A 27,694-nucleotide genomic window follows, 5' to 3' on the forward strand; every position below is an offset into this window, starting at 1 on the left:
GAGATGAGTAGTTGTGGCAGAGACCACATGGTCTGCAAAGCCTATAATATTTATCCTCTGGCCCTTTACAGAAAATGCTTGCTGGCCACTGCTGTAGGTGGGCACAGCCAGTCAATGAGGCTTTTCAGCAGCCACCAAGATGGTAAAGACAAGCCTAGCAGTGGCTGAAGGACAGGGTGTATTCTAAGGGGAGGGAGAAAAGTGCCTAACCCCTATTGAGTTCCTGCCCTATGATTTTCCTTCACCCACATTATCATTGTTACTTCTCCTAACCACCCTGCCCAGAAGCTGTTACTATCTCCATTTCAGAGATGAGGAAAATGGGGTCCGGAGAGGTTAAGTGACTTACTCAAGGTTACCCAGTGCTTCAGGGCAGAACTGAGATTTAATTTCAAGTTGGTCAGATTCCAAAGTCAACGTTCTTCCCACCACACCTCATTGCCTTTCAGGGCACTGAATATCTCAGGTGGGAGGGGACAGCCCCAAGTCAATGAATTGGCTACTGTGTGTCACAGCCTGCAACAGTCCAAACTGGGGAGATGGTACGTGTTTCATTTCCCTGAGAACAAATGTAGAGGCCAAGTCTGATCTGGAGAGGGGACTTCTGCCCAGGGTTCTTCCAGCAATTGCTCTCAACTTGTTCAAACATGGACTCCACCCTGTCCCCTCCACCCCATGCCTCCGGAGGCACTGGCTCTGCCAGGAATGCATATCGTTCCATCTTCCCCCAGCCTCATCTCACAGCCAGATGCTAAAGGCAGTTGGGAGATACCATCTCCCCATCTACAAAACACACACACACACAAGGGTTGGAAGGCCTGCATGGTGTCACCCACAAGAGATGACCCAGTTGATTTGCAGTGAAATTGCAACACAGCCTCTGCTTCCACCCCAGCTGATCCTAAGCCCTGGAGCAGAGGGGAGCTGGCCTTGTTTCCACCCCTAGCCTGGCTCCTGTTCCTCTCGTGACTAATTCAGATCCTCATCTGACAGCCACCCATGACCACTTCATCCAGAGAGGCCCCAACAGACCTGCTTCTTGGTTTTGCGGTCAGACTGGTTCTTGAAACTTCCCCAGAGGTCCAGCAGGGTTTACTCTGTCTGTGGGGAACTGTAACTGGCTGCCCCTTGGGGTTGAGCTGGTTGAGGACTTGAGAAACCATGAGAAGGAGGTCAGGAAAGTACAACTTCTACCTGAGACCTTGGTTATCTGTATGGTGTGTAAGACAATAGGAATCCACCCAGCAGATCCCAATGGATGGGTCTGTTCCTTATCAGCTCCCCATTGGCCCAGAAGCCAGGCCAGATAAGCCTCTGACCCCAGTGTTTCTATCAGGAAATGAACACAAATATAGGCAGACAACCTCCCCAGAGCAGGTGGGAGGAACCCTGTGACCCCCTAGGCTCATTGGCTGTCTCTAATGAGCAATTGCTACACCCTCCTACTCTCTTGCCTTGGGAAACAGTCAGAGTTACATGTCAGCTCCAGGGGAGACTAGACCCACACCTACTCATGAGCTGGGGTGTAGCTCTTCTGGATGCAGAGGGAGAGGACAGAATGAGAGACACCTGCCCATGCTACCCACCAGCCTTCCTCAGACATGGTTGCCAGCTCCTTGCCACAGCCCCACTTTGTTCTGCTGTGACCACAGTGTGTGCTCACATAGGAGAGTAGAAGGAAAAAGACCAAGAGAGGATAAGGCAAACAAGATTTCATGAGCATCTATTATGTGCCAAGCTCAAAGCTGGGCACACACAAGCATCATTTTTTTTCCTTATGAAGTGACACATCCATGATTTTTTAGACTCTGCGTGTACATCATTAAGACACAGCATAACATAAACGTGAAAGGCAGCTGCAGAGACAGCCCTTCCTAGATCCCTGCTCTGCTGCTAACTATCTGCGTGGTCGCAGTTTACACATCTATCACATAGGAACTAAACAATAATAATTATTTCATATGGTAATTCCAACGATTGAATGAGGTCATTTATATAAAGTACTTGGAATAATGCCTGACACATTGAGAATAAAATAGTAGTGTTAATTAATTATGATTTTTTTTTTTTATCATTACCTTCTTTTACAGCTGAGGAAATCAGACAGGGCTAGTGACCTATATAAGGTCACACAGCTAGAAAACAGCAACACAATTAGCCAGGCATGGTGGTGCACGCCTGTGGTCCCAGCTGCACCAGAGGCTGGGGTGGGAGGATCCCTCGAGCCCAAGAGGTGGAGGCTGCAGTGAGCCATGATCTTGCCACTGCACTCCAACCTAGGTGACAGAGCGAGATCCTATCCAAAAACCAGCCAAACAAAAGAGAAATGGCAACACTGGTATTCATATCCAGGTCCATCTGATACCACTACTCCCCATTCAAAGATTTTAGTCCTTAAGAGTCAAGTTAAGAAGAGAAGCTCTAGGAGTCCTTGAGCCCCAGAGCAAGGCCCCTGCAAAGGCAGCTGCCAGAGACTATGGCAGTCCCCAGAGAAGGGAGAGAGTCATCTTGATAAAGTCATGGGGGTAAGGCACTCTAGAAGGGCCTCGGGACTTCTCAGTAGTCCCAGGGCAATGGCTCTGGAAGAAAGCCATTTCCAGAGGTTGCCCATCCATGAAGACCAGCCAATGATTATGCCGAAAACACTCAGGGAGACAGCTCAGCAAGGCCAGTGGGTGGTGAAGGGCAAAGTCAGTGGGTGGTGAAAGGACCCCTGACCACAGATAAACATAAAACCCCATTGCCCAACACCAGGGCAGATGCATGACTAGCACCCACCTGTAAATGGTGGTAGCTGAGCATTGTATCACTCAAGACCAAAGTGGCAGAAGCCACTTCTGGTGAAGCATCCTTCTGTGGCAAGCCCACATCTAGACACAAAGTGGGCCAGGTGTCTGGAACCTAAGGGGAGCTTCCCAGCTCCCTGAGTATCCATTTTTCCAGCTGTGAAATGCAGATGATCAGACCCAGCTTCCAGGGCAGTTCTGAAGACTAAGGTTGGGTATACACAAGACAGAGTAGAAGGTAAGGTACAGAGTGTGATTAGCTTTCCTCCATGCATATCAGGGTGCTGGTAAGGTGTACTTGTGACCGTCTGCTCACCACTGTGCTCCTAATGCTCCTGCCCAAACCTGCTTCCCATTCCTTCAGAGAACTGGCTTCAAGATGGGCTTCTTCTGAGCTTCTCTCAATGTGACCCCCACACCTAATGGAGAATAAAACTGCAACTTGAATATCCCTGGACAGGTGTAGCTGATAGCTTTGTCTCCATGTTCTGGGGACCAATAAACATAAAAACCCTGACTTCCTCCAAAGATACTGAGTTTTCCATCATCAGTAGGTTAAAGGCAGAGGCCAGCACCACTTAGAGAAGAGACTGCAAAAGGGATTCATTCATTGAATAGAAGCCTTCAAAATCCACAAGGGTCGTCCTGAGCCTCTGATGCCCTGTGGTTGGACTTCATAACTACTTGGAAGGCAGAGCTCAAAGCCTTCTTGATAGAGGGCTTTCTGCCTATTGAAGGTATTTATGGGCATACAAGTTCAAAGCCAGTACAATATTGGCATGCAAGAATGAGAGAAGAATGAGGAGACAGGGTGGGAGTAGGGTGCCCCCATGGCCCAGCAGACCTTTCTGCGAAAAGGGCTTGCTCACTTCTTGAAATTCCTGAGACTCCACCTCTACAGCCCCAGAAGGCTGAGCTGTGATAAAATCTACCCTCTCCCAAGGCCTGAGGCACACCAGGTATCCAGGAGGGAGATGAACTCACACTCACTTCCAGAAACATCTTAAGATTCCACGATGGTTGCTCTGAAAATCTGTTGGAGGCTCAGAAAGGCACCAAGGCCGCTCTTTGGAAGACAAGCAGACAGCAGCGAAGGGAACCAAATCCTCAATGACTCTGGGGACTGGAGCCTTTGAAAAGAGATGGTTTAATGAAAAGGTGCTGTCAAGAGCTAGCCACCTAGAAGGCAGCTAGTCCTCGGCTGGCTGCTTTTTCCCTGTTGCCTCCCTTCTCACTTAGTCAGGAGCTCCTGCTCAGCCCTGCAGACCCCCAGACCTCAGTGCCTGAGAATTAATCCTTGCTGGTTTGGACAAGAAGGAGCCATAGCCCTCAAATGCACAGGCCTCCTTGATGCCTGGAGACTGTCCTGTTACCCAGCCTGTGGCCCTGGGTTCTAGACCTGTTGTTCCTGCCGACGCTCCATCTGCCACTTCCCCAGCCAGGTGGTGACCATGGCAACCGTGGCTTGGAGAAGACAATGCAGCCACAGATGGTTTTCTACAGATGGGTCAAGTGCACAAAGTTATTCATTGTTTGGCCAAGGGGACTTCTAGCTTAGAATTAGAATGCACCTCTAGGGAGGACTTAACCTTGACAAGCAATTTCTTATTTAATTTTCAACACTCCTTTGATATGGGTACTATTATGATTCCCATTTTAGAGACAGGGAAACTGTGAAGGAATTTGTCCTTGGTCACACAGCTAGGAAGTGACAGAGCAAGGATTTGAACCCAGATTGGTATTATTACCAATTATTATTACCAATCTGGGTTCAAATCCTTGAATCCAGTTCAAATCCTTGAATCCGACAATAGATAGATTGGCTTTAGAGTCAAGCTCGCACACTTTCCTCCTTGCCTGGAGCTCCCTAATGCTGACACACTGTCTTGGAGCACCCTCTAGATGCTCATCTGATGCCTGATTCCTTGGCCCCATCTTTAACCTCCAAGTACTTCCAGGCCTGGCCTTCCCCCCGGGCTCAGCCTCCTCCTCTACAACTGCTCTCCCTGCTTCTGTTCTGCCTCTGCTCTTCTTCCTGGGTTCTGGAGCTGCTGCCACCTGCAGGCCTCATGTGCAAAGATGCTTGAGCTCTAATACAGGATGTCAGAGCAGGAAGGCTGGGGACTGAATCCCTGCTATGTATGCTCTGCCGTGGTGGCCAAGTGAGGGCAGAGGCCCAGGAGTTTTAGTCTCCTGGAGAGATTTGCATCTGGGCTATTCTGCAATGACAATCTGGATCCCACAGGAAAAAATGGGGGTGCACTAAAGTCAAGTGCACATAAGCAGTAGGAGGCATTGAGAAGAGCTCCAAGGGAGATCTTACATCTGAGATGAGTCAGTCTCCTGCTGTAGTCCTGCCTAAATGCTCTCAGAAGGAATATTTTGTGTGTGTTTCTATACTACCTTTCTTTTCTAGTTCAGGAAGGTCTTTACTCACTGGACCATAATGCAGCTGGAGGAATGTATGAAGCTATGAGATGTCCCCGTGATTGAGATTAGGATGGGCTCTTTCCCTCCAAGTCATAGATACAATCAACACTGATCAGTGAGGGATCAAGAGAGCCACAACCTCGTGGTGACAAACAGATTTAGAATCTGCGGCTGAAATTCAGACTGCGCTGCAGAGCTGGGCATTGTCTGCCAAGGGACCCAGTTCAGTAGGAGAGAAAGAGTAAGTCTACATAGCTCTGGTTTTATTTCTAGATTTGCCACTGGGACACTGTGCCAGCCTCGGTGGCCACCTCCCTTGCCCTCCATAGATAATTCACATAGAGGAAGAAAGTGGGTGGAGGGAAAAAAGAGTAGCGGTTAACTTTGCACCCTGTAAGAGGTAAGCACTATGGGAGTTGCTTTACATAAACTACCTCCCAATCCCCTAGGGGGCAAGTAGCAGATTCCCACTTTAAAAAGGAGGAACTGGGCTCAGAAACATAAACCCCAATATCACACAGCGACTTAGTAATATGTATGGAATGCAAAGCAATAACAATAGCAATAATAGTAACACCAATCTGGCAACAGTTGATATGTATGTAGAACAAGCTGTGTTCTGGACAATATATTGATTCCTTGAAACCTCACCCAAAATCCATCAGGTCAGTATTATTATCCCCATTTTACAGATGAGGAAAATGAATATCGAGATCTGTAAATCCCACCCAGTGCCAGCCGCCCTGACATCTTTCCTCTTCATGTCACAGAATTGTCATGAGGACCAATGGCATCGGGGAGCAGAAAACATTGCATATTCCCCAAAAGAAAGTGGCCCCTGGGCTTTCCTTTGCTTCCTTCCCAGAGTGAGCCATGCTCTGGAAGGGATATTTCCATAGCTGTCCTCTTACAGCATCAGTAAGCACCATGACTTTCAGGAGTACAGGATTGCACCTTTGACGGCTCCAGGCCCACAACCGATTGCATTCCTAGACCACAGGGAAGGGCAGCAGATCACTGCCTCATCTGCCCAGAGCTGTGGAGGCAGCAAAGGGTGTTTAACCTCTGCTGGTGAATTGAAAGCCCAGGAGCTGGTGCAGATTCATTTTGTTTTATTTCTTCTGTGCTCCCATAAAATGGAGTAGGGGATTTCACAGGTGCAAGTACTGCTGGGGAAAATCCTGGGGGTGGGGGCAGGGTGAGGGTGGGGAGGAAGAACTGGCTTAGCTGCCAATCTGGAATGGGTAAGCAAGTGGGAGAATGAATAGGAGATGAAGGACTGAGGATAAGAAGGGTAGGAGAGGGAGACAGACAGACAGAAAGGGAGACAGACAGACAGAAAGAAAGACAGAGATGGAGACATAGAAACAAAGAGACAGAGACCAAGGCAGAGAGATAGGGAGAGAGAGAACACCAGGGCCGAAACTCTCCTCACTGACGCTGCTACTAGAAGGCTGGGCTGGCCTGCGTCTGCCCAGGGCATGTGATTCTTGGCCTCTACTGGTCCTAGAGTTCTACCACCTTCCAAAGAACAGAGCAGAAAGGCTGCTTCTAGTCCAGGAACTTGCAGGATGAGGCTCCATCACGGTGACTGTACTCTAGATCAGCCTCACCACACTACCTGCAGCATGCACGGCCTCCTGAGCATGCTCATGTGTGCCATGCAACCTCCTACAGGAATGAGGTTAGAGAATGGAAATTTAAGCTTAGAAGGAGAGGCAACATGTTTAGGGTCACCCAGGAAGTTAGTTTCCTGCAGAGATTGGAGCCCCAGCCAAGGAGTTCACCATCCTGCAGGACCAGGGGCCTGCTGATTCTTGGAGGTGAGTCAAGGGACAGAGTGCCTAGAATGAGGGCGAGGGTGCAGAAGTCTCTCCTACCTCCCTATCCCACTCCAGCCAAAAATCCCAGCCAAATAAAACACAGGAGCCGAGGTGTTTGCATCATCTCCATCTCTCACTATGCACTCCCATGCCATGGTATGGTGCAGTCCACTTGGTCATTGCCGCCTGCTCACTCACACAGTCAGGGACCCACGAGCATACCTGCCCACCAATCCCTCCAGTGCCCCAAACCCTGCTCACTCTGCAGGTTGAGAGGGGACTGAGTACTTCACTGCATCACTTTTAACTCCACATGGTCCCAGCATCATCCACCCTCAAAAAAACTCCTCCATGGCCCTGCCCTTACAGAGCTCACCAAGTAGCAAGAGACAAACACACATCATAACTCACCTGGCACAAGGAGAGAGTACAGAACAGAGTGCTGGGGAGGACAGGAAGAAGCAGGGGACAGCGAAGCTGGCAAGGGCTGGGGGCTCAGTGTGTGCAAAGGCACAAAGGAGAGGGAACAGGTGGTCTGGGGTGGCTGGAATGCAGACTGCATACTAGAGTGGAATGGAAGGCCCTGGGGGCAGGAGTCCTAGAGGCAGGGTCAGAGAGATGGCCTGGGGCCAGCTTATGAAGCATCTGGTCCCCTTCTCTCCGTTCCCCACTGCCATGGGGTCGAGGCTCATTCCTAGAGGCAACAGCCAGATGCAGAGGGTGCACGGGCCACAGAGCGAACGACACTTTCCCACAGCATGAACTCAGGGCTGTGTCCAGGGCCCGGTGCTCAGCCAGCCCCTGTTGCACAACACACTGCCTTCTGCATCCCCCATCCTCCCTCAGCTCCTGCATCCTCACCCCCTGCTGAGGATCACTGATGCAGGGGGGACCGAGCCTTGGCTCCCTGCACAGCAGCCCACACCACCTGCCACCCTTCGTAGTCAAGAGATCATGTTGAAAGGGAATCTTTTTAGGGAGATCTTTCTATAGGAGGCAAGCCTGTGGCTGCAGGAAAACCGTCAGCATTCCTATCTCCTATGTTAAAAGCTGCTAAGTCCACCAGCTGATTCCTCAGCGGTATTAAAATGTGCAATAAGAACTGGCCCAGTGGGTGTTCCTAGCATTGGTATAGAAAACCCCAGGGTTTCCTCTGTGTGTTCCTGCATGTGTCTCCTAGCAGGGTGACAAGCACCAGCAGTGTGCAGAGTCAGGGTGGACGAGAGTGGCTGAGATTCTTGATGCCAGCTGTGAATCCCATAGAAGTCCCAATACTCAATAGCCAAGCTTGGAGAGACTGGTTTTTATTGTGGTGGCTTTGTTTGTCGGGGCCATGGTACCAGTGCTGGGGCCTTAGGCTGTCAGGCTATGCCCCAAGGGCTTCAGGCAAGATTTCACAGGAGTCTGAGTCAGAAATCCTGTCCTTCCAATGCTTCCCCCTGGCCAGGACACAGATGCCAGGATTGGGCCATCATCTCTGCTCCTTCTTTGGGGTCCCTGAAACTGAACTGATCAGGGAATCCTCCATTGTGTGAGCGTCTGTGTCTCCTGACCTAGGCCCTGACCCTACTCTTGGATTCCTTCGGGACTGGGATCTACAGGATCCAGGATCAGGCCAGAGGGCATGGGAGAAACCTGAGGCGGAAGTCAGACAGAACTGCACTGTGAGACACACCTCTTCCACTTACTCACTGTGTGGCCCTGGGTGGGTTTCACAACCTCTCTTGGCCTCAGCTCCCTCACCTGTAAAAGGGAGATTCCATTGTTCCCTTTCAGGGATGATGTGTGGGCTCAACAAGGTGATGTCCAGACAGTCCTAAGCACAGCAGTAACTGGCCCCCAGTGGAGCTCAGTAAACTTCGGCTGTAATTATAAGCTGTTATAAGGCACTTGGCAATGGAGTAGATACTCCATAAACAAGCATCATACAAGTGTAAATAATTATTAATTATTATGATGACTAATCATCATTATTATTGATGATAAACGTGAGAAATGCTACCCAAACACCAGCTCCCCCACTCAATCTGTTTGCAGACAGACATCACTCCTCAACCATGCAGAAAAAGTCTGGGACCCAGAAGAAGAGCTGGTTCCAAGCACCCCAACAGGGAGCACTGTCCTCCCTCCAGTCTCCATGCAGCACTGTGCAGGCTGGTCTCACCCAGGCAGGTGACATTCACCCAAATGCATCCCATCTGTCTGTTCAGTCTGCTTAGGGCCTGCGTCTTTTCAGCTTGGCTCCTCTGTGTCTAAGTTGTTAAATATTTTGGATATCACCTCAACAAGAAATGTCTTTGTGATTTCTTGAGTCCTGGCTCATGAGCAGCAAGGCTGACCTGAGTGCAGAAAGTGACCTGGGGAAATCCTGGTCAAGCTCCCAGAACTCTGCTTCTTAGATGAAGTCAGATAGACAAGGAGTGAGCTTTGCCGAGCAAGCAAATTTTACCACCGTCCTGAAAAATGAATCAAGGCAAGGCCCACAGAGGTACCCAGGGCCTAGCTCAGCACCCAGCAGTGCAGGAGCTCAATAAGTACATGGATGGGTGGATGGGTAAGTGGGTGAATGGATGGGTGGGTGGCAGGATGAAGTATATTAACCATGCCTTTTTTCTGCAGCCCTTGTGCTTTGACATCTGGGGCCTTGCTGACCCTGGAGAGACTGCCGCAGTCTCTATAGATAGTCCAGCCAGTCCTACAGATCGTGAAGGACTTGCCTACGAGTGTGCCTTGCTTATGTGTCTGAGTGCAGTCATGCTGCTATAACAAAATACCACAGACTGGGTAATAGATAAAGAACAGAAATTTATTCCTCACAGTTCTGGAAGCTGGAAGTCCAAGATGAAGATGCTGGTGGGTTCCATGTCTGGCAGGTGAGGACTAGTCTCTGCTTCTAAGATGGTGCCTTAAATACCGTGCTCCAGAGGGGATGATACTGTGTCCTCACACAGCAGAAGGGCAGAAGAGAAAAAGGACAAAAGAACCTAGCTAGTTCCCTCCGGCCCTTTTGTAGGGCACTAATCCCATCCATGGGGCGGAGCCCCCCTAAAGGCCCCACCTCCTAATATGATTGCATTGGAGATTAAGTTTCAACATAATTTTGGAGAGGATGCAAATGTTCTAACCATAGCAATATGCAAACAGTCCTGAGACTACCCCCGCCCCCCACCTCCTCTACTGGGCTGTCACACTCAGGGCCCCTATGCCCCTTCCCCAGTCACCCCAGGGCCAGGTACCAAACATCTAGGGACTGTGTCCCAGAACCTTACATTATTCAAACTTGCCGATCCTAAACCTGCTTGCCCTGCCCTGCCCATCCATTCCCATAGAAACCACCATAAAGGTTCCTGCCCATGTTTTCCCCTCGCCCCCTGCCTCCTGACTGCCCCTGGTGTTTCCCCACATGGCCCCGCATGGTGTGGCATGCTCCCTTCTCCTGGAACTGTGAGTAACAAATTTTCCATGGCATCAGCTCCTGATTTATTGGCCGTGCCATACCTGAATGATAATAAAGCCTACATCTTCAATGTAGAGGGAAGGAGGAAGGGAGGGAGGGAGGGGAAAGGTGGATAGAAGAAAAGGAAGGAAGGAAGGGGGTTAGATGGATGGATGGATAAAAGGAAGAAAGCAAGGGACGATGAAATCAACCTGGGCCTCAAGTTTCTACAGGAATGATCTGACTACAACTTTGCTCCATGGTTGAAAAGAAGCAGCTTTCTCCTACCAAGTTTTGGCTGTGTTTGGGAGAATGTACCTTCACAGTGCCACAGGCCAGCAATCAATACAGCATCTTCTCACTCCCTTTGCAGACAGAAAGACCTGGATCTGAATCCTGGCCCTGCCATTCACTGGCCATGAGACCATGGCCGACTGACTTAACCTGTGTGCGAGACACACACATGTATATGTCTACCTTCCGAGTTCCCTGATGCTAGAACCAGAAGATGCAGGCATAGCATGGTTTCCAGCACAGAGTACGCACTCCCCGACATTCATAATGAGTATTATCATTCGGCTATTCTGCAGTCCCGCACCCCAAGTGCCATCTGTTAGAAAGACTGTGCTATTTGGTCTAAATGTCTTCCTCACCCAGAAGCCCCTATTTGGGGCTCTTGGTCTCTGCCTCACCAAAAGCCATGCCAATCCCTTCCTGGTCCCCAGTCCGGAGTTCAGGGCTCGGCAGGCAAACGCGTGCTCCCTATCCAAAGGACTAGAAGGGCCCTACAACGCACCACATGCCTACATTTCACAGACCTCTCTTCTGGAGTTACGCTGACCCCTCCCCATTGAGAGGCTGCTTGGCTTTCCCTGCTGCTTTTAAAGTGAGAAGGGGGAGGACCTTTACGCTGGAATCGCATGTCAATTTCCCCATCTCCCCTGTACACCATCACTCAGTAAAAATAGCTAATTTTAAAATGGCTGCTCTTATGATGGACGAGATTAATGGATCTTGAAGAGCAGCCAGTATACCAACTGCTCCTGCAGCCATGATGAAAGCTAATAATGTAGAAAATTCTGCCAATTCCTTTAATTCATGAATATTTAAGCCTGTGAAAAATCTGTCAGATTATATCATTTTTTTCTGGTGATTTTCCGCCTAAGTACATTCATGGCGGCCTGCCAGTTGCTCAAGAAACTTCAGCAGGAGCAAAATCATTTTTGTTGTTGTTGTTACTATGGACGGCCGTCTTCTCCTTGCTGAATTTATCCCCTCATCCCCGGGTGGAGAATCAGGTGCACTCGAGACAGCTAAAGGCAACCACGGTGATTTCCCCCAGCAGGCACAGATTCCTCTCCCAACCCAAAGGCTGGCAGGGGCTTTTGTGAAAGGAGACCATGGTTTTCAAATTGTGTTCCACGGCACCCAAGTCTTCCTCCTCGGGGCCCGGGGGGATCACTGGGAGGGGTTTGGGCTGGACATGCTGCGTGCATGGGGCTGCCGGACCCAACTCCCACTTGCACCAAGCAGTTCTGTTTGGTGCATTGAGATTCCCTGCAAAATTTCCCTGCAAATAAGTGTTGGCCCAACTTAAAACAATTTGAAAGGCATGAGCATGGAAACCACAGCTCTAACCCACCCCTCCCGGCTTGAACAACAAAGGGAGAAACTCAGCCCCCATGATGGTAACCGGTAAGCCCACCTCACGGGAAGCACTAGCAGTGGCACCTGAGCGGCAACCAGGATCCTTAACTGCAAGTGAGCGCTCTCTCCCCCTCTCCAGCACACTCTGGGTGACCTCTTGGGCTCTGCCTGTTTGGGGAAGGCAGGAAATGAGGCTCAGATGGGCCACGCTCCCCAGCCACAGTGGAAAGTCCTCTCTGAAGCCAAGATGTTTCCTTGCAAAGACAAGAGAGAGCGAGAGAGAATGAGCATGTTTAGTGACTTGAGAGGGAGGGAGGGAGGGAGGGAGGGGTGGCCAACTTCAGAGATGATTATCATTCAGGGACTTGTTGGCTGGAGGAAGGAGCGAGCTTCTTTTTATAGGAGCTTCAGTTCCTCGTTTTGTTCTCTTCGGGTTATTCTCCAAAGAAAGCCGGCTCTTGAGTCAGCTGGCAGGAGAGCGAGGCGAATGCGCTGGTGCTGGCCGCAATGGCCCCGGTTCAACGCTCGCTCCAGCTGGTCACGTCCTCACCGGGGCGGCCGGCGGCCTGCCTGCCCACGCTCTGCCAGGAGCCCAGGTCAGCCCTCGCCTCGCCGGGGCCGGAGCCCGTCCAAAATCAACAAGTCTTTTGTGCCTCTCCTTTGGACGCTGTATAATTACAGCAAACATGTATTGGCGGTGCACAGCGATTGTGAGGCAATTGTTGAAGGATCTCAAATGCGCTTGGCATTTGGTCTTGGAGAGCAATTCGAGGAACCACAGCTCCAGTTGGCTCATGCTGGCCAGAAAACAAGAGATTTTCAGAAGTCGTGAGTGGTGTGTTGGCACAGCCTCCATGTAGTTCATCAGCTATTTCCTTGATAGTGGGTTGCGTTTTACCACCAAGCCAACTGACTGACTCATGAGTCAGGGACTTAAAAAATAAATAAATAAGGGAGGCCATCGGTGCCCGCTGAGCAAAACACGCCAGGCTGCCGACAAAATGGGCCCCTGCTGCTTTCCGGGTGGTTTCATTTTTCCTCTTTTTGTCTTTTTGTTTGAAAACTATGAAAGTGAAACTGCACATCTCCCCCCTCAAGCTGTTCTGTTCCCATGGGCAGCCAGAGGAGATGGGTGGGTGACGGGGTCTCCCAGCAACACCATCTCTCGGCAAATTCACATTCCCATCAACCAGGCTTGAATGAGGTGTCTAGTGTGTGCCCGGCTTTCAGAGGGCCTCTGTGGAGGGAGATGATGTTCATTGAGCTGATATTAATTGAACACATGACATGGCCGAGGGCACTCACCCAGGTGTGGCTTGCTTTAGCCTATCGAGCGCTTAATAAGGGCAACAGCTTTAGCCTCAATTTATAGATGAGGAAACTAAGGCTTCTGAGGCTAAGATTCATAGGTCACACACTTAGTAAGTGGCAAAACTGGGGTTGGAACCCAGATCTGTCTGATTCCAGTACTCATCCTACCAATACTCATGTCATTCCAAGGCTCACTTTTCCATAAATATCCAAATGTTTTCAGTGCACTGAGTTCCTTGAGCTTACAGGGGTGATTCAGGCTGACATGGTCCTTGCCCCTCCAAGGCTGACATTTAAGCTGGGAAGACAGAGTCAAGGATGAAGTAGACAATTGATCCTTTCATTGCAATTGTGGTTCTTGCCCTCAAGGAAAAGGACAGAGTGGTTACAGCACAGGGCAGGGAACTTGGCCTGGCCTCACAGGCCTAAGAAATTTGAGGGATGATAGGAATTCAGTGGATAAAGCATTCCTGGAAGTGGGAACTACTGGTGCAAAGACCCCTGGGTGAGAAAGGGTATGGTGTTGTGGGGGAGCTGACAGGAGGTCAGGGAGCCTGGAGTGCCCAGGGTGAGGGAGCCATGTGGGTGGAGAACCTGGCCTGGGCCCTGAAGGCCAAGGAAATGACTGCAGGGGTTTATCCCAACAGCAAGGGGCAGCCATTGATGGGGTCTAAGCAGTGCCATGATCAGATCTGCATTTGTAAAAGGACCCCCTTGGTTGCTTTTATGAACAATAGACTAGAGTGACAGGAGTAGGTGTGGGGAAGGTCACTGAGAGACTAGTGATACTAGTGGCTCATGGTCTAGGGTCTAGTTCAAGACACACGCTCCTGGGCACAGCCAGGCCTTCTCTCCCCACCCACCTCATCTCCCCTCAAAGGTGCTCCCAAGGGTCCACCCGCTAACCAAGGTCATCTCATAATCGGGGAATAATCTTACAAATGCAGAAACAACGCCCAAAGAGCAGAGTGACTAGGCTGTGGCCTCACAGCCAGTGAAGGACCCCTATTCCTTGCACCTCTCAGTCCTGCGCCCCAGCCCCTCATCAGCACCTCTGCTGTGCCGGGAAGGGCTCCAGTGCATGCACCCAGCTCCCACTGAGGCCAGGGTTGTGGCGGCTGCAGAAGCCATGTCCCCTTTCTCTCCTCCCTCCTGGCTTCACACTGTTGAAAGCCATTCTTCTAGGCAGTCCCTTGTGGACCCTTCAAGTTGGCTTTTGAAATGGCTTAGCCAGATTTCTTCAGAGTTGAAAAGTGACTCCTTTCACATCTTCCTGCCTTTGCACCTGCAGTTTCTTCTCCAAGCAGTGTTTTTACTGTCTTACCCATCTGGTGACTTAGTGTGAAGTGGAGATCCAGGGTCCAGCGAGAGCTCAGGGATCCTTCCCCCAACTCCCACCCCAACCCCACTCCACCTCACCCTTTACTCTTGCCCAGGATGAGTCAGTCACAAGGGCCAAATTTCACATTTTGTAGGGTGCAGGTTTCAAGGAGAACAGAGGTCACAGGACTATAAATGGGTCTCTTTTCTTTTTCCTCCCTGGCAAGACTGTCTTTGGATCAGTCAATGCCTGATTGGCATGCTCTCCCCTCCCTTCTCTTTTTCTCCTCCCTCTCCTGTCCTCTCTCCCCCCCTCCCCATTCCCTCCCCATAGCAGCTGGACCCAAGACCATCTTTTCAGGACTAGGAGGCCTCAGGCTGGCCAGGGCAGTAGGCTTGGGGCAAATGCCCTCTCCTTCCCTCTGTCTTGTCCTCCCTTTGCTGCTCCCACTCCCTTAGAGGCCAGAGCCAGACTGAGATTTTGTCCCCATGTGGGTTAGAGGGAAGGGGCTCCTAGAGCTGTTCACTGCTGGGTGCCAAGCTTCTACCTCTCTAACATGTCACTTTGGCTGTTCTGTACCATTGCTATGAGGAGCCCTCAGGGAACTCCTGGGGAAGGGCAGCATCCAGGGTCCCTGGAGCTTTTGACCTAACACCATCCTCAGAGCATCCCAATCTTGCTGCAATTTCTAATCCCCATTTTGCAGGAGGCTCAGAGGGGCTAAGGAACTCTCTTCCTGCTAAGTGGAAATGAGCAGGTGAAGCTGAGCCTGTTCTATTGCTTCCCGGATCATGGAGGAGGAGGAAGAGATGGAGGAGGAGGAGATGGAGGAGGAGGAGATGGAGAAGGAGGAGATGGAGGAGGAGGAGATGGAGGAGGAGGAGGGAGAAGAGAAGAAGGACACAAGGCTCTGTCCCTATCAGCCATCTGGTGCCCAGAGTAGGGCTGTGCCCCTCAGAGCACATGAGCCCTGCAGAAAACTGGGACATGGAAACGAGCCTCCCCGCCCAGCACCCCACTCCTAAGAGCCCACATGGCAGGGCAGGGCCTGGAGACTGGAGGGCGAGCCCCTGAGACCCCACAGAACATCAACCAGTCCCAGGAGGGCTGCTGCACCCTGTTCAGGCTCCCCGGCCAAAATACCACTGAGGGCATCAGCTTGATGAGGTGCAGCGACTGGGATTTGATTACTCTGGCCCTGCCTCAGGCTTTTCCCACTCTTTCCTGTGGCTCCAGACAGGAGCACCCGGCCCTTCCCACTCACCGCCCCTTAAGTCTCCCTCAGCGTCCCTCCCACCCCAGAGCCCCAGCCCCTGCCAGCCACCTGCTCAAGGCAGGCCTCTCTCCCACCCTCCGGGCGCCTGCCCTGCCCTCTCTGCCTCCCGATGGCTAGGACAAGATGATTTACAGGAGCGTGGCGGGAGGGACGGCGAGCCGGATTAATGCACCAGTGAGCGGCCGCCTCGCTCACCAAACACACATCATGAAAACTTATTGCTCAGAAAACAGCACAACGCCACTAATTCATAAATGTTCAATGCCCCCCACAGTGGAGCAGCCAGGGCTTATCGCCTCCAGGAGAGAGGAGGCTGGTTCTCCCCAGGCCACCCTCCTCCCACTCGCCCCGCCTGGCCTGGTGGCCTTCCCACTGGCTCCTCAGCCAGGCACCCGCCCATGTGCTGAGCAGGTGGTTTCGCTTCCTGGTGGTTTTTATTTTATCTGGCCCGAGGATGCTTCTGGCTGAGCCCTGGGTGGTGTCTTGGGGCAAGGAGGTGGCACTCAAGATGGCCTCCAGGCCTGCTCAGTCAGCCAGTCCTCCACAGACACCCAGGCTCAGGGAGAGGGGCCTGGAGAACGGGATAGAGGAGGGCAGACAGAAACCAGGAGGGAACCCACAGCTGTCACCCCTGCACAGAAGGCCTGCCTCAGCTGACTGCTCTGGAGAGGGGGAGACAGAGACAGAAACAGAGAGAGAAACAGAGACACACACACACAGAGAAACAGAAGGAAACGAGAAAGAGCGGCAGAAACAGAGAAAAGAGAAACAGAAAGAGAGAGAGAGAGGCAGGAAACGAGATGAGGGAAAGAAGCAGCCAGCCCTTGAGCAGGAAGACTGGCCTTCAGGCAGGGGCGCTCTCCTGGGTGAGGAAGGATTCATCTTCCCTGGAAGCCTTGGGGACTTGGGGAAGAATGGCAGGCCCGCTGATGGTCCCGTCCTGTTTAGGACAGGCAGGAACAAAAGAGACATGGTCCTCACTGATTCTCTCCCATCCCATGGGTCTAGCCACACCTCTATTCTTTCCACAATGGTGGATGGCGTAACCACCCACCCGCCTCAGGTCTCTGTGTGGCCAGTCTCTGCCTGCCCCTCCTTCCCATTCTCCAGCCCCTGCAGACTGAGCTCTCTGGAGTGCAGCTTCCCAGCTCCTTTGCCTGCTGGCTTCAGTTGGGGTTCAGCCATAGGGAGTCCCCAGCAGGAGATGAGGAGGTAGGAGAGAAGTTAGGGGGTGTCTCTGGCATCCCTGCATCCTCTGTGCCCATGCCTCCTCCTCCAGGGGTCCCACTATCACCAGGTTTCCATAACAGGCCAGGGCTGGTAGCAGCTTCCTACCGTCACCAGGTTCCGGAAGCTGCAGCATCTCTCCTTCACCCCTTCTACCCTGCCCACCCCTCGGTAAGAAGTCCCTGCATTCACTCTCCTCATTTGAGCCATCCGAGTGAATCCGTTCCCTGCCAGGACCCTGACAGGGGCTTGCTTCTACTCTACCTCTCACTTCCTCTTCCTCTAGGCCCTAACAGAGGAGGTAGAGAGGGCAAGGTCAGGTGGGAAAGAGGGCCAGCTGTGGGGATCAGGCAGGTCTAGCACTGAGTACTGGCTATGTCATTTAATAGCCATGAGAACTTGGGCCAATCCCTTAATTTCTCTGAGTCTCAGTTTCCTCGTCTGTAAAACAGAGATCATGAGAGCAGCTTCCTCTCGAGTTGAAAAGATGAACTAAGACCCCTGTTCACTTGGATTCTTCACTCCTCTGCTCAGCACGCGGCCAGTGGGGAGTGGGCAATGCTGCAGAGAGGCCCAAAGGCCGGGGCTCCCCAGCCACCGTTATGGGTCCTGCAGAATCCCCCTGCATCTCCTAGGCCCAGCAGGCTGAAGACTTTCCCCTATGGGCCCCAAGGGTCTCAGGAACCCTCACCCCCCACCCCCAGACCTCAAAGCCACAAAGAAAGAGATGACTATCGCAGTTCCTGATGTTGCCCTCAGACCACAGGGAGACAACTGACTCACCCTCATCCCCAGAAATGAGGCCACCCTGAGCCAACTCTGGGCACCCCACCTTCCCCCAGCCCAGGGAGCTCCCAGGATGAGAGGAAAGTGACTATGAAAAGAGTCTGTCTGCCTGCCCCAGTGAGTGGCCTTTCTCCCTGTTTCTGCTGTGTCCCATCGCCAGGCTGTCTAAGAGTAATAAAAATAGCCTCTATGTAGATGCCACCTCTGTGCCACATGTGGAGCACAAATGCAGTGAGTGGGTGAGTGGGCAGAACGGCACAGAGATGAAGAGATTGGTTCTCAGCTCAGCCTGCCTGGGTTCCAATCCCAGAGAGAGGCTTATCAAAGGGTCATCCTGCTTTGATGAGCCTGCATTGCTGCTCAGAACACAGCAACAGTCACATGTCAGCTCCCAAGGGGCCCTGAACCAGCCTCAGTATCCAGGAAAGCCAGCCCTGCTGCTTTGTTACTTTTTTTTTTTTTTTTTTTCTGGAGACAGAGTCTTGCTGTGTCCCCCAGGCTGGAGTGCAGTGGTGCTATCTCAGCTCACTGCAAACTCCACCTCCTAGGTTCAAGCAATTCTTGTGCCTCAGCCTCCCAGGAAGCTAGGATTACAGGCATGCACCACGATGCCCAGCACGTTTTTGTATTCTTAGTAGAGACGGGGTTTCACCATGTTGGCCAGGCTGGTCTCAAACTCCTGACTTCAAGCAACCTGCCTGCTTCAGCCTCCCAAAGTGCTGGGATTATAGGCATAAGCCACCACTCCCGGTGGTCCGCTACTTTTTTTTTGAGATGGAGTCTTGCTCTGTCACCAGGCTGGAGTGCAGTGGTGCAACCTCGACTCACTGCAACCTCAGCCTCCCTGGTTCAAGCGATTCTCCTGCCTCAGCCTCCCAAGTAGCTGGGACTACAGGCGCATGCCGCCATGTCCAGCTAATTTTTGTATTTTTAGTAGAGACAGGGTTTCACCATGTTGGCCAGGCTGGTCTCGAACTCCTGGCCTCAGGTGATCTGCCTGCGTCAGCCTCCCAAAGTGCTGGGATTACAGGTGTGAGCCACTGTGCCCGGCCCCACTACTTTTTAATAGTCAAAATAATCTGACCAACTGGCCATTTCTCTTATACCATATGTTCATTCTCTCAAAAAGTATTTACCAGGCACCTACTATGTGCCAGGCACTGCAATGAATGTAAGACAAAGAAGCAAGCAGAGGCCTGACCACGCATGCCTTGTACATCTTGCACAAGTTTTCTCTTTGTCAAGAGCAGTGGCAGGCATTTTTTTTTTTTTTTAACAGAGTTTTGCTCTTGTTGCCCAGGCTGGAGTGCAACAGTGCAATCTCGACTCACTGCAACCTCTGCCTCCCGGGTTCAAGCGATTCTTCTGCCTCAGCCTCCCGAGTAGCTGGGATTACAGGCACCCGCCACCATGCCCAGCTAATTTTTGTATCTTTAGTAGAGACAGGGTTTCACCATGTTAGCCAGGCTGGTCTCGAACTCCTGGCCTCAGGTGATTTGCCGGCCTCAGCCTCCCAAAGTGCTGGGATTACAAGCGTGAGCCACCGTGCCCAGCCTTTTTTTCTCTTTTTCTTTTCTTTTTTTTTTGAGACAGAGTTGCATGCACTCTTGTCACCCAGTCGGGAGTGCAATGGCGCAATCTCGGCTCACTGCAATCTCTGCCTCCCAGGTTCAACCGATTCTCCCCCCTCAGCCTCCCGAGTAGCTAGGATTACAGGTGCCTGCCACCATGCCCAGCTAATTTTTGTATTTTTAGTAGAGACAGGGTTTTGCCATGTTAGCCAAGCTGGTCTCGAACTCCTGACCTCAGTTGATCCGCCCGCCTCAGCCTCCCAAAGTGCTAGGATTACAGGAGTGAGCCACCGCGCCCAGCCTGGCAGCCTTTAAAGCATCATGGGAAGGAAGGCTGTGTGATCAAGTTTGCGTTATTTCCTTGGCTGCAGCATAAAGAACAAATGGGTGGAACTGAACAAGGAGGGAGGGCATGGGGTGCCTCACAGCAATCAGATGGGACACAGTGGCCACGTGGACCAGTGATGGAGATGGCAATGGAGCTGGAGAAGGGTGGATGGATTGGAGACTAAATTAATAGGGGTTGCTAAGGGACTTAAAATGGAAGGGTGTGGCAGAGAGAAGAAAGGGTCAAGCGAGACTCTTGGGTTTCTGGATCCTATGACCAGATGGATGGTGTTGCTATTCAGTGAGATGCAGAACTCTGGAAGGGACCAGGGGTGGAGGGGAAAAGGTCATGACTTTGGTTTTAAGCATAATAAATTGGAGATAATGTTGAGGTATTCTTGAGAAGATGTCAAGTAGACAGCAAAACACATGAACGTGGAGCTCCAAAGCAAGTCAAGTCTTCTAGGTGAAGGGGATCGTTCAAGGCAAGGCAGTGGATGAGATCTGCTGAGGAAAGAGGTCCACGCCCTGAGAATCTCCAAAATGCGAGGCCAGGTAGAAAAGGGGAAAAGTTGCAAAGGAGCCAGGGAAGCAGTAACGCAAGAGGTAGGAAGGAAGTCAGTTAAACGATGTGTGCTTGAACCAAGAAACATGTATTAAGAAGGACAGTGCAGTGTGAGAAGCAAGGTTAAGGAAAATGAGGACTGAAAAGTGTCTACCAGATGGAGTAACATGCAGGTCACTGGGGCCTGAGCAAGAGCTGTTCTGGAAGGATGCTCAGGCTGACACCATCTTCATCAAAAATTTGCTCCTCCCCTACTCTGCCAGGCACAAGGTATATGGTGGTGACTGACAGAGCTGCTCACCAGATCCTCTGGCTCCCCATGTTCCAGGTACATGGTGAACTCACACCTTCTAGTCCCCTCCAGCTGGTGGGGCCATGTGACTAGTTCTGGCCCATGAGTTGTGAGCAGAGCAGAACTCACGGAAGTCACCTGCAGACACAGCATTTAATTGCAGGTGCGAGACCCTCCAGGCTCTGTTTTCCTTCTGGTGTGGAGACTGGTGAGGGTCAAGGTGATGGCTGCTCTCTCAGCCCGAGCCTCAGTGACTGTGATGAGCAGAGCCTGCTTGCCTCATGCTTTGGGACTGCCGTGATATTCTTCTATAGTAGCCCACATCCACCTCAGTGTTCTTCCTGCAGACATCTCTCTCATAGTGGCACAAAAATAAACAAGTAAATAAGCTTTACCCATCGATTGAGGTTTGACTTCTCACAGCTGAGAAGGGTCCGTGGCACACGAGTGAGCCACAGCCTCTGGGTGGGAATCCCTGCTTGAGCAGATGGCCTAGGGATATAACAAAAGGAGGAGGTGCACCAGGGAGGAGCGGCTGATAAGAAGAGGAAGGAAGAAGCAGCAAGAAGAAAGATGATTGACAAGCCTAACTGGGAGCTTCCACATTGAAATACGCTTTCCCTGGCTGGGGAAAAAACTCTCAGAAGGCAGGGGAGTTTTCAGAATGCAGGCTTTGTTACTGGGCTGACCTGGGTTCCAATCATGTCTCTTCCGCTTAGTTCCTTTATGTTGGTCAAGGAATGAATGATCTCTCTAATCAGTAGTCCAGGCCCCATCATTTTCCTGCTTAAATTCTCCCCATGGCTCTGCAGCTCTCAAAGCAAAGCAAAACTGGAAAATGCATGACATGCAGGTTGTCGCTCCAAACTCCCAGTCCCGTGGAAGATATCACCCATGGATCACAGCACTTTTTCCTAAGACCAGATGCAGCCTCAGAATCTTTCTTAACACAGTGCTTCAAGCAGTCACCACTAATCCAACACAGTTGGCTTTTAAGATAAAATGTTTTTGCCATCTTTAGCCTTCTAAATGTCTATAAATGTTGTAATTTAGGTCCCATCTGCTCTCCCCGCCTTAACTCCCAGAGGTCTTCCTCACTTATTTTATCTTGCAGTCACTTTGAATTAGCTGTCATTCCCTAATTAAACCAGGTTCTCTTACCCCTCTTTGCCCTTGCTCATGTTGCTCTCTCCATCCCATTCCACTCCCCACCCTGAGCCCAACCTCAGACTCCTGGAGACCCTGCGTAAGTGTCAGCTCAAGGGTTCTCCACGTGCTTATTGCACCCTGTGTGTATTTCTGGTGGGGTGCCACGCTGGATGGCAGCTGTGCACTGCTGTGACAGTGACCCCCAGCAACCTGAGGTCTCCTAAGGGCAGAACCATGCCTTTTCATGCTTAGATGCATCCCTCTACCTCTCCCTAAGCACTGCTAGGGAGTCCTCCCAGTGAGTCCCACATAAAGATGAAGAGAGTAAAGAAATGATGAAAATGCCAGGGAGCAGGCAGAGACTACAGGGCCCACACTCCTCCTCTGTCAAGTGAGGGTAAGGACTTCTCTGTCAAGACTGGCATAAAAGAGAGATAACATATGTAAAACACAGTGCCCGGGGCATGGGAGGCACTTCCTAAATATTTGTGGAGGAAATTAAGGCATGAAGGAAGGATTAAATAATGAAAGATGAAGAGAGGAAGAATAAATTGGAGAAGGAGGAAACTAAAGGCAGAAGGAGAGAAGACAAATTCTGAACAAGCACCTATCATGTATCACACACTGTTCTAGGCCCCAGGTATACTCAGTGGTGAAAAACAACCCCAGATACATTGCTGCACCTAGGAAGCTCACAATCTAAAAGGAAGAAAAACCACCTTCTTAACCCAAGTGTTGGATCTAGGCCCTGCCATCCTTTCCCAAGACTTGAATCTCTTCCCATGACCTTCAGAATCAAGGCCAATCTCCTTAGCTCAGCATTGCAAAGTCAGGGTAGGTAGACTATGCTGCAGTAACAAACAGCCCTCCACATTTCAGTGACTTACACAAGTGTATTTGTCATTCAGACAAACCCACTGCAGTTCCAGTGTGGACTCCAGAGTGCTATCCCCACTGTGTTGACTCAAGATTTTGGGGTGTTTTGTTTCAGTGGCACCTCCATATGTCATATTGCCCATTTCTCTTCTGCTCAAGACAGTGAGGTTGAAACTCCAAGCCTCATTACAGAGCGTTTGCTGGGCTATCTCTGAACCATTGCACAGCCTTGCCTCCTGTAGAGAAGAGGTACAGAATCAACCCAAGTGTCCCACAATGGATAATTAGATAAAGATACCATGATATCTTTATCTATCTATCTATCTATAAACACACACATACACACACACACACACATACACACACAATGGAATTCCATTTAGCCATTAAAAAAAATGGAATCCTGTCATTTGAAGCAATGTGGATGAACCTGGAGGACATTAAGTTAAGTGAAATAAGTCAGGCCCAGAAAGATACATACCACACAATCTCATTCATATGCAGAATCTAAAAAAGTTGATCTCGTAGAAGTAGAGAGTAGAATGGTGGTTACTAGAGACTGGAGAGGAGAAGGCGAGGAGGCATGGTGAGAGGTTGGTCAATAGGTACAAAGCTACAATCAGGTAGCAGGAATAAGTTCTGCTGTTCTATTACACAGGAGGGTGACTATGGTTACAATATTGTATTGTATATTTTAGAGTAGCTAGAAGAGAGGATTGTGAATGTTCTCACCACTAAGAAATGATAATGTACGTGGTGATAGATGTACCAAATACCCTGATTTGATCATTACAGAATGTATACATGTATAAAAACATCACACTGTACCCCATGAATATGTACAATTATTGTGTCAATTTAAAAATTAAAAATAAACAAGTAAATAAAGGCATGGACAATTAACAAGAAGACACAGCCAACTCACTCCCACCTTGCCCAGCTGGAAAGTGTTGAAGGATCCTGAGATTCTGATGCCATGAGCTCAGCTGCACAGGAGGGCATGGGAGAGAGAGGCAGAAGCAAAGTGTCCAGCAACTTCCCTTTGGGCCTCATCTTCTCCACTGAAAAATGGGTAGATCTGCCTCTGGGAAGGGTCATAGAACTCCAAGCAGCTGGAGTCTTTACCTCCCTGCAGATAGTTCCTACCCAGGGGCAGCTATGAGCCTGGCCTGTGAAGTGGAGAGAGGGAAGAAATTCTTCTTGAGGTTGGACATTCTCAGCCCATGGCCACCATGTGTCAGCTGAAGGGAAGCAAGCCAGGGAGTTCAAATAGAGAAAGAGGAAGAAAGCAAACCAACCCATCTCCCTGGTTTCCCCCACGCCGCTGCAATGCACTAGAGGATGAACCAGCTCATTCTCTTCACTTCTTTTTCTCTTGGTGGTAGCGGTAGGGCCAGAGGGTGAGTAAGCCAGAAGGTTCCCCAGTGTGGTCTCGGTTAAGGTTGCTGGATACTTGCTTCAGTCCCATGGGTGATGAGTTCAGTGTCAACTCACACCTACCCCACCCCACCCCTGGAGGCCCTCTCCTGGGTTTTTCTTTCCTCTCCCAAGTTCAAGTCAAAACATGGTCAACCCCCCACACTTCCCTCACCCCTGGCCCGGCCCAACCAGCCCCTAACCAGAGCACAGGGCGCAGTCCATAACCACATCTTGCAACATGATTCACTGCGTCTGTGGAGGGACTGATGCAATTGTGGGTGAGGAGTCATTTCTACTGATGGGGAAACCACAGCAACCTGGCCAGCGGTGGGAGGGCAATCCATGGGGACCTACCCTGAGACAGGCCGCGATCAAGAACCCTCAGCGTCCCCAGAGCAACCCAGCCACACCATGACTGAGGCCAGAGAGCAGAGGCCCAGGACATGCTGTCCTCCTGCGGAGAGGCAGCAGGCTGGGGGCCGGGAGGAAGGCAGGGGTCTTGGCAAGAGAGGGACTGTTCAAAGACAGCAACTCTTCCAGGAACCCCCAGAGTGATCCATCTTTCTCTGTGAGCAACATGAACGTGTGAGGTTCTTGGAGGAGGCCGGGAAACCACAAGCAGGAAAATTGCTTTCTCTGGGTGCTGGGTCCGTGCCTGGACCAAAGATTGAAGCCACATTGCTGCTCACTGCACTACGTGGGAAGCACACACAGATGCCTGGAGAGCATGTACTCCCACCGCCAGAGCAGGTGCCCAGGAGACACACAGAACTGAATCTGAAATTCCAGGGGCCCAGCAGCCTGCATGCTGTGGCCTGGATCAGCTGGGCACACCTGCCTTGGGTGCCTGATCTACTGTTCATTTCCAACGCCCAGCTCAGCCACCTGCCCAGTGGACCCTGTGCTTGTCCCTCTGGCTATGTGAGCTCAAGCCAGCAATTTCCCCTCTCTGGAGTGCCCTCTCCCTCTTCCGAACCCTAGTGCTCACTTCTGCAACTTAGCAAGGGATTATATGATGCCCCGTGACAACACTTGCTCTTTCCCTGTGTTTCTATCTTATTTCTCCATTTTCATCATAAGCTATTCTAGACAGGGCTGGGCTAGCCTCGAGAAGTTATCCCTGCCCCACCTCTACTCACTGATCTTGACGCATCTCTGCAGAAGAGGTATTTTTACCCTATTCCACTGAAGAAGAAACTTAGGCCCAGGAGGTAATAGAGCCAACAAGGACACTAGTAAGGGGCAGACTTGGAGCTAAGACTCAAATGCTTTTCAAAACCCCTGCCCAGCATTCTCTCCAAACCCCGGCCACCTAACCCAATTCCTTCATGGAGTCTCCTGGTGAAGGGCCAAAGAGATGAGGATCTCTCCAGAAGGTACCAAGCAAGATGTAAATATGAGAGAGAATAACGTCTGACCTCCCGGATCTGCAGGTCACGGACCTACAGCTCCAAGATCCACATTTTTTAAAATGTGCCACCCCCCATCCTCACCGTCCCTTTGGCTCACAGTCTGGAGGCTCCCTGGAGCACCATAAAAGACAGAACTTAGCCATCTGTGTGCAAGCCTGACCCCTGGTGACCAGAACCTTGAACTGCATGGCCAACCAGGCAGGCCCAAGAAATTAAGAGATCTGGCACTCACTCACTTGCCCAGCAAACTTCTGACCAGCACGGAGCTTATGGATTAGGCCACATCTACCTACCCTTCAGCCCAAGTGACTCTGGAACCACAGGCAATGGGGCCTTATTAACCTAACCCCTCACATGGCTAGCACATATGTCCATGATGAGCATAACTCATGCATCATGAATCCCACAGCCACCTGGGAGGCAGATGAAGTCCTAGCCCCCATCTAGAGAGAAACAAACTGAGGCCAGAGCAGTGAAAGCAATGCTCTGAGACATCACAGAATCAGTGACAGATGCTACGCTCAAACCTAGAATTTTCTGACTTAAAATACCATCCCTTCCAATTTTCCTAACATCCCCACCCTCTGGTCACTAAGGGGCAAGAAAGAGATGAGGGAACATGGTTCCCAGGACACCCCACTTAAAACAAGTGGATTTTTCCAAAAAAAATAAATTTACTTAAAATAGATATACTTATTTAAAATAAAATATATGGAAGATAGCTTTCCCCCTTCTCTCAGTCAATAGCCCAGAAGCACAAGATCCTTGACCTGAGAGATTCCAGGTCCAGAGGGGATGGACTAGACTAGGGCTGCCAGGTTAGCAAACGACCATACAGGATGCTCAGCCCCATGTGAATTGCAGGTGAGTAACACCTGCACCACTTGGGATATACTTATACTTAAGTGTGGTTTACCTTGAAGTTCAAGTTTAACTGAGGATCCTCTATTTTATCAGCCAACCCTAGACCAGATGCCACTGGGGAATGGGAGAGAGGGGCAGCCAGGCCAGAGGGGTGCAGGAAGAGCCTGAAGCCCTGCCGTGCGGGGAGAGAGGTGGGAGATGAAGCAAGAGACCCACATGGGAAGGTGGGAGTCACGGAGGCCTTGAGTGGGATGAGTGTTTTCTTGAGGATTATTCTGACAAACATGTGAGGAATAAGCTGAGGGGGGAAGGGGGGACGTGGGGGGTTCAGCTGGTTAGGGAGGGATGCCAGGGTGCCTATGGGATGGCGGTTCGTGCATGGTTGCCTGGCGGAGGTTGGGGGAAGGAGTGGATTCTGGATCCATCCCGAAGGTGGAGCTGGCAGAAACGCCGCCTTCCCCTGCAGCTCCCTTTGAATCTCTGGCCTTGGTCCTTCCCAGTTCTGCCCCTCAAACACCCGCTGGGTTCCCAGCCCCAGTTCTGACTTCCCCTCTCTTTCTTCTCCCCTGTGTCCTCCTCACCCCATTGCACTCTGAGTTAACAAAGGGAAGGAGAAAGAGTCACTTTGTTCTTTCTTTCCCCAGCTCAAGGCCTCCATGCCCCTCAGAGGATCCAGCGATATGGCCCAGGTCCCACTTTCCTGGGAGAAGCTCTCTCCACTTCTCCCCAGAACCCGGTGCCAGAGTAGGAAAGGGGTCCTGCCTGCCATCCCCAGAAGCAGGAGGCTGAGGCCCTCGAGGGGCTATGGCTCACCCCTTCCTGCCTGGGGAGGACTAAGATACCAGCGCCCCCAGACGCTCAGCACTTACCAACCCCAATGCTGGGAAGTGCTCCCTGCTATCCAACCCCTGTTTCTGCTGCACTTTATACCCATCTTCTTGGGGCCGAATCTCAGAAGGAGATGGAGAATGCGCGTCCTCCTGCTCTAGACCAGTGGTTTCAGATGTGTTCCCCAGTTAGGCCACGGTAGGGGTGGGGAGCTGAGGGACAGGTCCCACTCCAACCATCCAAGTTCCACTTATCCATACCTAATAAACTGGGGCCCCTTGCAAAATTATCTTTTTTAAAGGGATCCACTCGTGAAAATATCCACCCATGTACATGTGAAAACCACAG

The sequence above is a fragment of the Pan troglodytes genome, chromosome 16 (assembly GCF_028858775.2).
Source record: "Pan troglodytes isolate AG18354 chromosome 16, NHGRI_mPanTro3-v2.0_pri, whole genome shotgun sequence".
Lineage (NCBI taxonomy): Eukaryota > Metazoa > Chordata > Mammalia > Primates > Hominidae > Pan > Pan troglodytes.